The sequence below is a fragment of the Orcinus orca genome, chromosome 13 (assembly GCF_937001465.1).
Source record: "Orcinus orca chromosome 13, mOrcOrc1.1, whole genome shotgun sequence".
NCBI classification, from domain to species: domain Eukaryota; kingdom Metazoa; phylum Chordata; class Mammalia; order Artiodactyla; family Delphinidae; genus Orcinus; species Orcinus orca.
In genome coordinates, this window is record NC_064571.1 from 69,591,606 (window position 1) to 69,606,003 (window position 14,398).

Consider the following 14,398-nt stretch of genomic DNA (forward strand, 5'->3'; position numbering starts at 1 on the left):
GACTTGCAACTGGCATCTGAAGTGTGCAGGGGCCACTCTTGTGGGACTAAGCCCTTAACCTGTGGCATCGGACGCTATCTCCAGGTAGACAGTGTCAGAATTGGATTAAATTCCAAATTAAATTGTAAGACACCCAGCTGGTGTCACAGAATCGCTTGGTGTCGGGAGGTGGGGACGAACCCCACACATCTGGCATCAGAAGGGCTGTGAGTGTGATAGAAGTGCGAGAGCAAAGGAGACACACAGGAGAAGTGGGTTTCCCTAACACAGTTCCCAAGGGAAAAGATATAGGCAGGAGGTGAGCATCGCTCACGATATCAAGGGGTTGGGATGGAAGATGAAACTGCTAAATGGAGAGGTACATCCTAAGACACATGTAAGAGGAGGCGTGATACCAAGAGCAACCTTTGCTACTTCACAATTCTGCCTGAACTTTCCAGCAATTAGAGTTGTCCCCAGATGGAGCCAATGACCTAGGGAAGCAATAAGGATGATATTGTTTATGATTCCTTATCTGTACTGAGTGCTTCAGAATTTACACGTACTTTCACATCCATAACCTCACTGATCCTGTGACAGTTCTGTGACATAGGAAAGGGCAAGTATTCTTTCCCCGTTTTATATCTGAGGAAGATGAGGCTCAGCGATTAGGCTCAACTCAAGTCCTTTCACTTGAGGTTCAAAGCTCGTTTGAGGTAGTGAGAGCTCCGTTCTTGAGCCGTAGGGTTCCATGGGTGGGAGCCGTAGGGTTCCGTGTTGGATTGTCATAGTGGGGGGTAGTGTGAACAATGGTGAAAGAACATGATGGGCTCTGTGGACTTTATGATCCTGGTTCAGTCTTTTTTTTAAGGTTTCTTATGGTAGTAAAATATATCTAACATAAAATTTACCCTTTTAATCATTTTTAAGTGTACAGTTCAGTGGCATTAAGTACATTCACGAAGTTGTGCAACCATCGCCACCATCCGTCTCTGGAACTTTCTCGTCATCCCAAACTGAAGCTCTGATCCCATTAAACACTAACTCCCCTTCCCTCCACCCAGCCCCTGGCAACCACCACGCTACTTTCTGTCTCTATGAATTTAGCTCTTCCAGATACGTAATATAAGTGAAATGACACAATATTTGTCCTTTGGTGTCTGGCTTATTTCACTTGGCAAAACGTTTTCAAGGTTCACTTGTACTGTAGCATTTATCAGAATTTCATTCCTTTAGAAGGCTGAATAACATTTCATTGTATGGTATATACATACATTTTCTGTATCCATTCCCAGGTGTTGTGGTTCAATCTTGCTAACAAAAGGAGCAGCCTCTTTCTCCAGAAATAGTTCCCCCTTTACGCTGCCAGCTCCAAGAGCAGAATATACCAGCACCCTTTCTCCTTACCCCAGGGAGGCTCTCCCCATGCAAATGGGGTCATTTGCCCAGAGAACTACCTACTTGGGGGATCAGATCCCATTGTGATCTAGTCTTCTAGAAGACAGTATCGTGTGAGGGCAAGGCACCAGAACTTCTTTCCCTGAAGAACACGAATGGCAAAATGCTCCAGGTCTCCCCCTCCCCAAAACCAAGAAATGTAGCTCGGCTGCCTGAGTTGCCTGGGAAGAGGGAGAGAGAAAGAGAGGTGGCCAATGGGGGACAGCCACCACTTCTACCTTGTTCCCTCACACAGTCTCCCAAGATGCCCCTGTCCCTCTCAGTCATTACCAACTAGAGGCCGGCCAGAGCTCGGTGGTGTGGCCACCTGTTGGGGACCGGGGGTGGTGCAGCCTTGGGGCCCGGAGAGGCCCCATGCTTTCCAGCTGGACCTGCTGCAAGCACCAGGCAGCAACATCCCTGCTCCACCTCCACCACTGGGGAATGAGAGGCTGGCAGGCTGAGACTGCAGGAAAAGCTAGATAGAAGCCCAGCTGAAAAACAAAAGCTGAAACAAAAGTAGCCCCTATATCCAGACAGAACTTTACTCAGCATTAAGAAGAAATGAGGGGCTTCCCTGGTGGCACAGTGGTTAAGAATCCGCCTGCCAATGCAGGGGACATGGGTTCAAGCCCTGGTCCGGGATGATCCCACATGCCGCAGAGCAACTACACCCGTGCGCCACAACTACTGAGCCTGTGCTCTAGAGCCTGCGTGCCACAACTACTGAAGCCAGCACCTAGAGCCCGTGCTCCGCAACAAGAGAAGCCACCGCAATGAGGAGCCCGTGCACCACAACGAAGTGTAGCCCCCTCCTCGCCGCAACTAGAGAAAGCCCGCGTGCAGCAACGAAGACCCAACGCAGCCAAAAATAAATAAATAAAATTTAAAAAAAAAAGAAGAAATGAGCTATCAAGCCATGAAAAGACATGGAGGAAATCTAAATGCAAATTACTAAAGGAAAGAAGCCAATCTCAAAAGGCTCCCTACTGTACAATTCCAACCCTATGACATCCTGGAAAAGGCAAAACGATGGAGACAGTAAAAAGATCAGTGGTTGCCAGGGGTTTGGAGGGAGGGAGGAGTGGATAAGTAGAGCACAGGGCATTTTTAAGGCAGTGAAACTATTCTGTGTGATAGTATTATGATGGATACAGGTGTCAAAACCTATTGAGTGTACAACACTGAGAGTAAAGCCTAAGGTAATCCGTGGATTCTGGGTGATAACATGTCAGTGTAGGTTCATGGACTGTAACAGATGGACCACGCTGGTAGCGAACGTGGATGGTGGGGAGGCTGTGCATGTGTAGGGCAGGGGTACACGGGGGACCATGGGTAAATGGGAAGTCTCTGTACTTCCTGCTCAGCTTTGCTGTGAACCTCAAACTCCTCTAAAAATTAGTCTATTAAAAAAACAAAAGCAACCCTGGGTAACAGAGAGGGCCACCTCCCTCTTCAGGCCAGGAGTCACTCAGCATTAGGCTCAGAGAGACTTGCTTGCCCCCAGGAGGGGGCAAGGCCCATTTTTCTCTTCTGATGCCATTTCTTCTTCCCAGGGGGCAGGGATGGAGAGGCACTCCTTTGCCTTTTAAGTGTAGGGAGGGGATTTCTGGAGTCCTTTAAGGCCTCTGCTTGATTCCTCAGCTCAAATCTGACACCTCACGAGGCCTCCCCTGACCTCCGTAACCCCTAGGCACTCCCCCTCCCTATCTGGAGGCCTAGTTTTCTGCCCAGCACTCTTCACCACCTGAAATTCACCTACTTGCTTTCATATGCCAAAACTAAGACAGAGCCTTGTCCCTGGTGTCCAGTGGGAGGCACAGAGTAGGAGCTCAATAAATGTTTGTTGATCAAATGAATAACTGTGTGACCAGCTGCATAACCGAGGGTGAGGCAGTTAAACCTTTCTGGACCCCAATTTCCTCATCTGTAAAATGGGCGATTAGACTTAATGACCGTGCTCTCTTCTTGCTACAATGCTCTGAGTGTTCCAGCAAGTATCAGAATGACCTTGTTTTCCCACCCAAGGGCTTCTGCCAGGCCATCAGGTGACTGCGAGGTACTTAGGAAGAGAGTCCCTAGCAGTCCCGATGCTGTCTGACTTCTCAGGCTACGTCTGCAGATGCAGGAGAAAGGCCAGAGTGTGAGCTGAGCAGATTGGGGTGTGGGGGAGCCCCCCGCCTAGAATGTAAGCTTTAGGTTGGCGGGGGTTCATATTTGCTTGTGTAGCCCATGTCCCTAGAACAGGGCCTGGCACACAGTGAGCTCACCAGACAGTGACCATATGAGTAAAGCCGCAGCCCTCAGAACATGTTTCCAGTCTTGGGTGAGTGTTCTGTTTGGGTTGAGTGTGGTATGAAAACAGCAACAATACTCCCTCCCATTGGTGGAGCCCTTTGCAAAGCGTTTGCACGTGCACGATGCCTTTGATTCTCATGACAGCCCCATGAGATAAGGACCATCAAGTATTATTATCCCCAGTTTACAGATGAGATAACTGAGGTTCCAAGAGTTTAGCTTGCCCGAGGCCACACAGCTGGTAAATGGCAGAGCCTGATCTCAAACCCAGGGTTTTTGTTTTTTCGTTTTTTTTGAATTTTATTTTATTTATTTTTTTATACAGCAGGTTCTTATTAGTTATCCATTGAATACATATTAGTGTATATATGTCAATCCCAATCTCCTAAAAACCCAGGGTTTTTTGCTCCAGACCCAATGCTTGTGTGTCGCTGGTTGTGCAAAGCCCTGCAGGTGGGCTGGAGAAGGAAGCCTTATGTGAGAGCCAGGGCCCCGAGGATAGAAAAGGCGCAGAGACTGCTGCAACTGAGCCTGCGCTGCTGCCAGCTGGGCCCGCTGGCTGGGGGATAGGGGTTCGGGGAGGGGGAGGACTGCGGGGGAGGAGTGAGTGAGGAGGGGATAGGGGTGGGGGGAGGGGGAGGAATGGGGGGAGGATGAGTGAGGAGGGTATGGGGTGGGGGAAGGGAAGGACTGGGGGGAGGATGAGTGAGGAGGGGATGGGGTGGGGGAGGGGGAGGACTGGGGGAGGATGAGTGAGGAGGGGATGGGGTGGGGGGAGGGGGAGGACTGGGGAGAGGATGAGTGAGGAGCAGGAGGACAGCAGGCAAAGCCAGATGCTCCCTCCACTCCAGCAGTGGCTGGGACCGCTGGGTGAGAGGCTGGAGAGACCACTGGCCTCACACAGGCGCTCTGCCCCTCAGGTCCAGACATGCCCAGCTGCAAACAGGTCCTTCATGGGGCACAGATGGCAAGGATGTGGGCAAACTGGTTTGAGGAATACAAAAACCAGCTTAAAGCTTTCTTCCCTTTCCCACACAAGGCACCAGACCTGGCCCATCATCCCTATGCCAAGGAACTCTCCAGAATGGCGTCTGGCCAGCCCCCAAATCCGCCTGACTTCACCGAAGTCACTAATATGTCTCTTCAAATCATACACACACACAGAGCCACCCCAGAGCCCTCGCCCTGGAATTCTCCAAGCTGAGCCCGCTCGGGCCCTCCCCTCACCCCCACCTGTGGAAATCCTTTGCTCCCATCCTGCTTCCCTGCGCTGGGTCCCACCTGGTGCAGGGGTCACAGATGCCGGCCGCATTGCATCAGCCCACATTAGGGAGCCCCGGGGAGCCAGCAGTTATCACAAGTCCCTGAAGCCTTCCCCAAAAACCACGAGGCAGTGATGAGGAAATGGAGGGGGACGGGTGGGGCGGGGACGGTGGCGGCCCACCCACTGGCCTGTGTTTGTCAAGGAGGGCACGGAGCAGCAGAGTAGAGGTCATCGCGAACGCATGCGCAAGGAGGGACGGACGGGGAGACTGAGGACCCACCTGAAAACCAGCGGGAAGAGGCGCCGTGTCAAAATGTCGTCCTCTTGCTGGAGGGGTGCTTTTCTTTCCAGACGCCGCAGCAAGACCCAAAATGGCCGGAGGGGGACGTCTCGGTTAATCACTGGCCGATGTGTGGGTCTGCTCTATCGGCCCCAAGGCCCGCGCTCCTGCTGCGTGCCAGGCTCCAGAGCCAGAGTCCTCCTTCCTGCTTCACAAGGAGATTTAGATGCCGCTTCCCCGACGCCCGGCTGCAACAGGGCCCCCAGAGCTAGAGCAAACAGGTGATTACCACCACCACGTGTAGCTGGTACTTGTTTATTGATCGCACGTTTCTTGATCACCTACTCTCCCATGCCGTGTGCTAACGGGGTTCTCATTTCCTTAATGGGAGCCTCCCAGAGATGGTTCTGGCGGCCACGACAGGGAGGGTGTGCTTCTGACCTGGGTGGGGTGATCAGACGCCCCGACTTGCCTGGGACAGTCCCATTTTATGTCTGTTGTCCTAGCCTCATTGTCCACAGAGCCCCCTCTCACTCTCAGAGGCGTCCTGGTTTGGAAGATACATGATAGGTTTGTGGGGGGCCTGGCCCGGGGACTGGCTCAGGGGAGTTGTGTGTGATGTGCCTTGTTCCCAAGAGGGGCAACTGGACTGAGAGAGGCAGACACTAGAGGGCGCCAGTTAGCTGTACTTGGCCGGCAAAGTCCCCAGGCTGGGGCCCGATTGGCTGCCAGGGGACAAGGCCTGTCTGAGGAGAGTCGCAGGCAGAGGCCGGCAGGTGGGGACCAGTGCTCAGCAGAGCCCTAGCTGAGCCCTTTCCTGGCCTACACCCAGCCTGGCCCACCTCCTCCCACCCCCCCACCCCCGCATCCAGCCAGCAGGGTGCCAGAGCAGTGCCTACGAGGGAAGACGGTCCCGGCACTACCTCCCCTCCTCCATTTCAGCCTGGACAGGCCCCTGCCAGCCTCTCACCCCACCCCCGGGCTCTTGGGTGTGGCATGGCCCACCCTTGCTGGAGACCTCAGGCCCCTGGGCCTGCTCTCCCGATGGTTTGTGGCTGGGCCTCAAATGGCCGTTCTGGAATGATAGCCAGGCCGGGTCCCAGGAAGCCTCACAGCCCCGGAAGGGTGAAGGTGGGTGGGGAGGGCAGGAGGTAGGATGTAGAAGGGACCCACTTTCTCTTCCTTAACCCACCCTCCCCGGCCATGTGGACTCAGACGCAACACTGGGGTCTGGGCATCCTCTCCTGCGGAGAGCCCAAAAGGCTTGCTGCCCACGAAGAGCCCGCTGCCCGCCGTCCTGACCTGGCCACTGCCCTGGCCACCCCACAACCGGACACAGGATTGGCCTCCAGGGAGGCCAACGCTCTGTTCCCATTCTGCTCCCCAGCCCCCAGCCCCCGTGACTCCTCTCCAGCAGGTGAACCTGATATCACCGGGCGCCAAGCAGGAGAGAGCAGGCCGCACAGAAGCTGGGCTGAGGACTGTTAGAACCGCACGCGCCGGCGTCCAGCAGGCTTGGGCCCGGGTTGCGGCTCTGATATCGGTAGCTGTGTGACGTTGGGCACGTTGTTTAACGTCACTAAGCCTCGGTTGACTCACCTAGAAAAGGTTATAAGAGCGTCTATTTCGCAAGGGTGGTGGGAGGAATAAACGCGGTAAGAACACAGAGCGCCTAGCTCAGTGCCTGGTACCCAAGCAGGCAGTGCCCACGGTGGAGGAGTCTCTGAGCAGCGCCGGCAGGGCCTTTCAGTCCCAGCCCAGCTTTCCTCCTGCAACAGGAGTCCTCGTCTGCAAGAGAAGAACAAAGATGGACCATAAAACGTGTAATGGGACACATGGTACGTGCAGAGGAATTTCCTATTTGACAGTGACATCATGGCTGCCTTAGTGCCAACAGCCTCAACCTCTTAAAGAATCTTTCATTCATTCGTTCATTTGTTCATTCATGCATGAGTCCCAGATTATAACTGTTGTCCTGACATAATGAGTAATAGCCTCCTTTCACTCTTGAAGTGTCCCGGTTTGGATGATCAATGATATGCATCACCCTACCTAGTGTGCCAGGTTCTGTGCCCGGCGCTAGGGATTGAGAGAGAGATGCTATATAAAGACACTGGGCCTGTAAAGCCTTATATAGGGCTCACCAGCCAGTGAGGAGACAGACAAGGAGATGACTGGAGAAGTGTGAGAAGCGTGGGGCTAGAGATGTGTGGCCAGCTGGTGCCCCTCTGCCCCATAAAACCCTCCCAAGAAGTACCCTTTGATTTATCTCTCCTTGGGTTCGTTTACTTTCACTTATTTACACACCAACTTTTTGAGGTCAGTTCATGCCGTACATTTTCCACCAGATACATGAAGTAGCAGGTCCTCTTATTCATTATAATATTATTTTTCTCCAGCCTCAGAAGCTGCCTTCTATTCAGATATTTGTGGTCTTCTGTTTTAAGAGTCACAAATATCCCATCTTCTCCTTCATGGTCCCATAAACATCGGTTTTCCAGAGCAGGTACTAATTTAGTTTTTCATTCTCATGGAAAAGTATACAACTGGAAGATGGCAGTGATCTCGGGGCACACTCTGAAAGCCTAGTCCTCATAACTTAGGCCAGAAACACCTCCAAGACATTTAATGAAGTTGAGGGGAGTCTTGGGGAAAAGGAGGGAAGATGAGAGAAAAGGAGCGGGGGTGTACCCTGGGGTTGGCTGGGGGTCAGGGCTGGAGCGGTCACCTCTGGGCTCCTGCCTACTCATCTGAGTTGGGTTGGGGAAGGACAACTGCCCTCCCCAAGGGACCACAGGCAGCCAGGCATGAGTGTATGCGTGAGGGTGGTGCCCCCTCGCCACCCACACCAGAATCAGTGTTGAATGTGGAGGCTTTCAGGGTCCCAAACCTGCCAGGTTCCCACACACCGTGCCCATTCTCCTTGGCCCAGGTCTCATCAAACACCTTCCTCCTTCCCCCACCCACGCCTTTCAGGTTCCTACTCAGTAAACTCAAGAACACCAGGGTCCCATATTTGCTGCAGGGTCTCTGTGTGTGTCCAACGCGAGGTGCACCACAGGAATCGTATCTGTCCCACCTTCTCACCTGGGGATGGATCTCAGGATTCTATCTCACCATTATCCAAGAGTGTAACTGGGTGAAAATCATGGCTGTACCCGGCCAGCCGCAGGGGGAGCATCACCTTATTTAGATGTGCTGCCCCCAGGGGAGGAAGGAAAGGAAGGAGGAAGAGGGAGATGAAAAGCAAATAGGACCAAAAGGAGAAGAAAGAAGAAGGCATGGGTGATTCTGAGAATCAGGGGCAACTAGTGATGTCATCACAAGGACTGTTTCACCTGGGTCAGTGGGAGGGGGCATGGTGACTCATTTATGAGACTTGCCCCCATATCCCGGAGAAGCCATTCATTTAGCAAGTCATCAAGTCTTTCAGCACATGTTTATTGAGCTGTTACCGTGTTTCAAGCACTGGACTAGGCACAGGGGAGGGAGAGAGAACTGACAAGACACAGGGAGCTTGTGGCCTAGAAGGGAAAGACAGTTCCACTGCAGAGCGTAGGTGTGCCGGGGGCAGAGGGAGATGGGGCAGGAGGCCAGGGGGCTCGGTGCCATTCAGAGGGAGTGGCAGGAAAGACTGCCCCCCAGGAGGGAAGGAGAGGGTGGGGAGGGGACTCTGTGATACGTGCTGTGGGAGGAGTAGGCAGACGCCCGATGGAGGCGGGGGAGGGGAGTTTCAGGCAGAGGAAGGAGCATCGTGCTAGAAGGCACGGAGGTTTCAGGGTGGAGGGAGATTTGGGGAACTGTAAGAGGATCCTGAGAGGGTGCAGGAGAAGGTGGCAAGAAATGAGGTTGAAGAGCTAAGGAGAGCCGATCCTGAAGGAGCCGAGATGCTCTTTCCAGGCAGTGAGGCCCCCCGAAGGTATAAACCCAGGAGAGCGTGCTCAGATCCCCTCCTGGGAGAGGAGACCCTTTGTCTAATGTGGGCAAGTGACTCTGACAGCTGGGTGACCAGCTCGCTCACAGAGAGACGGGCCCCAGTATGGAGCTCTCACGGGAGTCTGGCCTGCACTGGAGGTCTCATCACACATCGCCCCATGCCACCGTCCAGTGATCCTCGGAGGTAGATCGATTTCCCCAGTGGACGGATATAAAGGCTGAGGTGCCGTAGGCATTGAAGCTTGCCCCCATCACACAGCCAATAAATGGCAGAGCCAAGATCAGAAGCCAGGTTGTCTAAGCTCTTAACTGCTTCCAAACTCTACCATCCCTAGGCCTCCCTGGGACCTCCTGCTTGAACTCACTTTCCATGATTTTTCACAGCTCTTCCTCAGCCATGGCCAGTTTCATGGGATTCTCTTGAAAAAACAGCCAGCCTTCACCACGATGTGTGGCCCACCCTGGCTCGACCTTCTCACCCATGCCCCATCTTGTCCCATCATAGGACCTGGAGCCCTGGTTCCCTGAGTCAGGGGCTGAGGGGTCCTAGCTGTGTGGACCCCATACTCTCTCCCTGTCCCAAACCTCTACACCTCTGGGGAAGCTACCAGGACTCCCTCCTGGGGGAGCTGGAGCCAGGTCATCCTGTAGGCCGCGGCCCACCAAGATGACTAGGGCTCCCAGGAGGGACCCTCACCCCAGAATTGCCTTTTTCAAATAGGAGGCTTGGGTGAGAACCACGAGGACAGGCCCCGGCGTGACCAATAGCAACATCGGACCTCGCCCAAGCCCATGGTGGTTCCTGTTCTGCACAGAAGGAAGGAAAGACCTTTTCCACCTGGCCTAGGGTCCCAACACTGTCCATCTTTCCTGGCTGGCGATAAATTCCCAAACATGTTTTTGCTTTTCCCTCTAAAATGTAATCTTGGGTCTATTTCAAGGGAAACGCTACTCTGTCTGCTTCTGATTCATACTCACTGAGCTCATCAAAACCAGAATTATTTGGTAATCCCTGCTGGGCTTACTGGATGCCCTCTGGGATCTGTAAAAATCTCTGTTCCTCAGAAACAGGAAGTTTCAACAGAAGGACAGACGCCGGTTGCAAAAGTCAAAATTTGAATCCTCTCTGCCTACTGGAGAGGCATTTTCCTTCTTTCTGCCCATCCACAGACGTGGATTCTGTGCCTACTGTGTGCGGAACGCAGAGATGATCTTTAAAAGGGGCTCTGAATTAATTCCTTAGAGCTGCCGTAACAAAGTATTACAGATGGGGTGGCTTAAACAGAAATTTATTTTCTCACAATTCTGGAGGCAGGAAGTCCAAGATCAAGGGGTCTTCAGGCTAGTTTCTTCTGAACCCTCTCGCCTTGGCTTGCAGACAGCCGCTTTCTCCCTGTGTCTTCACGTGGTCTGCCCTCTGCGTGTGTCTGTGTCCCGATCTCCTCTTCTTAGAAGGACACCGGTCACATTGGATTAGAGCCCACCCGTATGACCTCATTTTAACTTAATTACCTATTTAAAGACCCTGTCTCCAAATTCAATCATGTTAGGAATTCAACATATGAATTTGGGGGGACACAATTCCGCTGATAAGAGGCTCTGATCTCAAGAAGTCATTATCCTGTGACAACGGCTTTTTCTTTGATCTCGATCTGAGGTTAGGCCCTGAGATGAGGTGGTTTAGAATATATTTCCTGAGCTGTTGTAGACTTTCTAAGGCAGGATGACTCGATAGACTAGGCACTGAGCTGTCAGATCCGGATTCAAATTTTGCCTCTTTCGCTTACTAGTTGGGTGATGTAGCCCAAGTTACATAAGCTCTGAACCCTCAGTTTCTCACCCGTATAATGAGGATCATACTGCCTGCCTCACAGGGAGTTTTTGTGAAGATCCAAAAAGATAATACGTGTAAAACATAGCACAATGTCCGGGAACATAGTAGGTGCTCACCAAGGGGGAGTTCCCTTTCCAGGTGTATTTCCTGCAGGGTTTCCACTTCCAGGGAATTAAGGATGAATTCCATCCGTTCTCTGGGGAGGAGCGTGCCGGGAAACATAAGAAACTCAGGTACAGGGTTAAGATGTCAGCTTCCTCAGCCAATCCACAGCCCAAATGCCTGGCCACCATTTGGGCCGGAAGAACCCTTCCTTGGTCACCTCTTATAGTCTGGGCTGATTGGCTCACCAACTCTCCATCCTACATGTGGTCTCCTGGCTTTTCCACCTGTTACTACCTCAGAAAATATTCTACCCTGAAGGCAGCCAAGCCCCAGAGCAGGAAGAGGCAAAAATAATCTGAACTTGAACTTCACCGGGAGCACCCACTGCCGGGACCTCTGGGAGAATGTGACGTAGGAAAGGGTGGGGATGGCTGTCGGGTCCAGGCTGAGCCCAGCTGTGGAGAGCTGGTCTGGCAGAGAAAACAAGTCCAGAGGCTGGCAAAGACCAGACCTCACAGTCCAGAGACGTAGGTGCTGGACTAGTCTAGGGACCTGGGTTCTAATGCCAGCTCTGATAGTTCCCAGTGGTGGGCAATTCACATGACCTCTCTGAGCTTCAGTTCCCCTCAGAGAGACAAATGGGATAATGTGTTAGAAAACATCGAGTTCATATTTTATCAACAAGTCTAAAAGGTACCCTATTGGCATCTCTGGGCTACCACACTTCCCCAGCTGCCTAGGGATGAAGGGAGAAGTCCTTGTTGCTTTGGTTTCCAGTTTCCTTAAACTGCCAGCATTCTACACACACACACACACACACACACACACACACGCACACACACACCACTTTGCAGCAGATTAAGGATGCATTACTTCTCAAAAAGAGTAGCATTTCCAGCTCTGGAATAAGAGAGATGGGGCTCATTCTGGGCCACATTGCCTCTTCAACATCATCCCCACCCCCACCCCTGCACAAGTGTGAGTCCTCTCCCCTTCCCCCTCCATCCCTGAATTACTCATACTCCTGGAAACATGACTGATGACTTCGGGATGAGTAAGAGGCCCATGAGCGTCAACTGCTGGGAGGGTGATTGAGTTCAATACTCCCTCGAGCAGGGCCACTTAGACATGTGCCAGGAGTCCTCCTGGGGGAAGGGGCCACAGGACCCTGGACAGGAGCTAGCCTTTACTCAGCAATGAGCTAGAAAGCCTTTTACCCCTTCTCCCTTCTGCCAACCCCTGGTTGCCCATGGCCTTCTCAGCAGGAGGTGACGGCCCACACCCCTTTCTGGGCAGTGGGTGCAGGGCCTCTCAGTGAGCTCCAGGACACTGCATTTCTCTGACCCAAGCACCCCTGGCCTCACCCCAGCACAGCCAGGCCCAGGGCAACCCTGAACTTGGCAGCCCAGCCTTGGCTGCTTTGAAAGGGCCCTAATCCAGGGCTCAACCTGCAGGGTGCGTATGTGGAGCGGGTGTGTGTGTTTATACGCTCCTGTACACCCTAATCCACAGTGCCAGTTGAACAAATAGTTTTGGTCTGTTTTCCATTTTCCACGTGTCCCATTTCTGAACATTTGGTGGAAATGAGATCCCAGCAAAGGGAGGTATTAATTCAATGTGTTTTGAAGTGTTTATTTTACATGCTTGGATTAGCAAAACAACATGCAAACTAGATTGTCCTGCACTTAATACACAGAGCTGAAGCATCAGTTTCTCCATACCTACAATGGGTGTAGTCAGGACACAGATGGCGTGGAAAATAACACCAGGACTGGGAAGCATGAGGCAGCCCTACCTCAACATTCTCTGCAACCAGGAAAAGACAGTGTCCTCACTCTGAGTCTCAGCTCCCCAGACAGTCCCTCAGTGTAGGAAACGGGGCTCACCTCCAAGCTTCGCTCCGTGAGGATCTTGAGGTGTCATCTGGGACCCAGCATGATGTCCTTTGATTGCTAAAGACAAGAGGGATGCATTAAGCGGAAGGACTTTATTAAGGTGTTTCGGGACAGAGGCACTAGATCGCAGAAGAACATGTTAGGAGGATGAATTGTTTGATGGCATTTTGAGATCCAAAATACAGGGGCTGAAACATTAGTGAGGCAGGAAAATGGCCTGGCCGGGGAGCCCCCTGATTCCTCCCCACCAGCCCTTCTCCCAGCGGAAAGGAGGGCTCCTCTCCCCCATCTTCACTGTTTACTATCATTAGCCTCAGTCATTTAAATGTAGTTTGTTAGAAGTTCCATATAAAGCAGAATAAATCGTAAGCAATAAACTCAGGTGTTTTAGGATCTTTCTTTCCTTCCCTATAACTCAGCTGAAACCCCTTGCTACCAGAGTAGCAGGACATTAATCACAGTCAATTCATGATCCTTTCCCCCTTTTCTTAGGGTCAGGGCAGATCTTCTGGGAGGTTTACAGGGAACCCAAGCACCGGGGTACATTTCCATCCCTCTGTCGGGATGGCTGCTGTGCTGATCCACAGCCTGTTCAGGACACAGCTCTTCCCCAGGGCCGCAGTGAGGGTCCAGGATTCATTCTGCTGCCGTGGACCGTCAGAGACAGTGGAGGTTCTGCAAGGGCTCCCCTGCCTCCCTGAGATCCTAACCCTGATGTAGGGGTGCATGGTTGCTCTAATTCCTTCCACCCGTCCTAGGGTGGGTTATCTTGTCTTAGAAGTGTTGTTGACTAGAAGCTGAGGGGCGGGCTGCTCTTTATCACGTTGTGTTCCCCAAATGTTATGTCTCTATTCCTCTGAGGACTTGGGCTTTCAAAACCAAAGCAGGAAATCTCCCTTTTGTGTCTGCCCTGCATCTTGCGCTTGAGCTCGTGCTTACTTCCCCTCGGCAATCAGCACAGAACTGCCTGAGTGGTGACAAGGGTGGAGAATAAATACTGGAGGGAATTGTTGGTATTTCAAAACTGTGCTACCCCATGGAGGATTCTCACTACCTGGTTTAGGACTTGCTATAAAGCTCTAGTAATCAGGACAGTGGGTATTGACATAAGAATAGACAATGGAATCGAGGGAACAGAGTCTAGAAGTATTGAGTTTGCCAAAAAGTTCATTCGGATTTTTTTTTTTTTTTTTTTTTTTTTTTTTTTTTGCGGTACGCGGGCCTCTCACAGATGCGGCCTCTCCCGTCGCGGAGCACAGGCTCCAGACGCGCAGGCCCAGCAGCCACGGCTCACGGGCCCAGCCGCTCTGCGGCATGCGGGATCCTCCCGGACCGGAGCACGAACCCGTATCCCCTGCATCGGCAGGTAG

At 52.4% G+C, this 14,398-nt stretch overlaps 1 protein-coding gene across 6 annotated transcripts in view; it reads right to left on the reverse strand.

Annotated features, from left to right (window-relative positions):
• Window positions 1-14,193, reverse strand: part of PLB1 (phospholipase B1) — a 184,447-nt gene extending 170,254 nt beyond the window's left edge. For 3 of the 6 annotated variants that reach the window (XM_033425195.2, XM_049696314.1, XM_033425194.2), the window contains exon 1: window positions 5,259-6,085. The gene's annotated coding sequence lies outside the window, so the exon portion shown is untranslated. Of the gene's footprint in view, window positions 1-5,258; window positions 6,088-6,857; window positions 7,047-13,019 lie in introns of those variants that run through there. The other 3 variants (XM_033425198.2, XM_033425196.2, XM_049696313.1) reach the window with 3 other exon arrangements.
• Window positions 14,194-14,398: the final 205 nt, after the last annotated feature.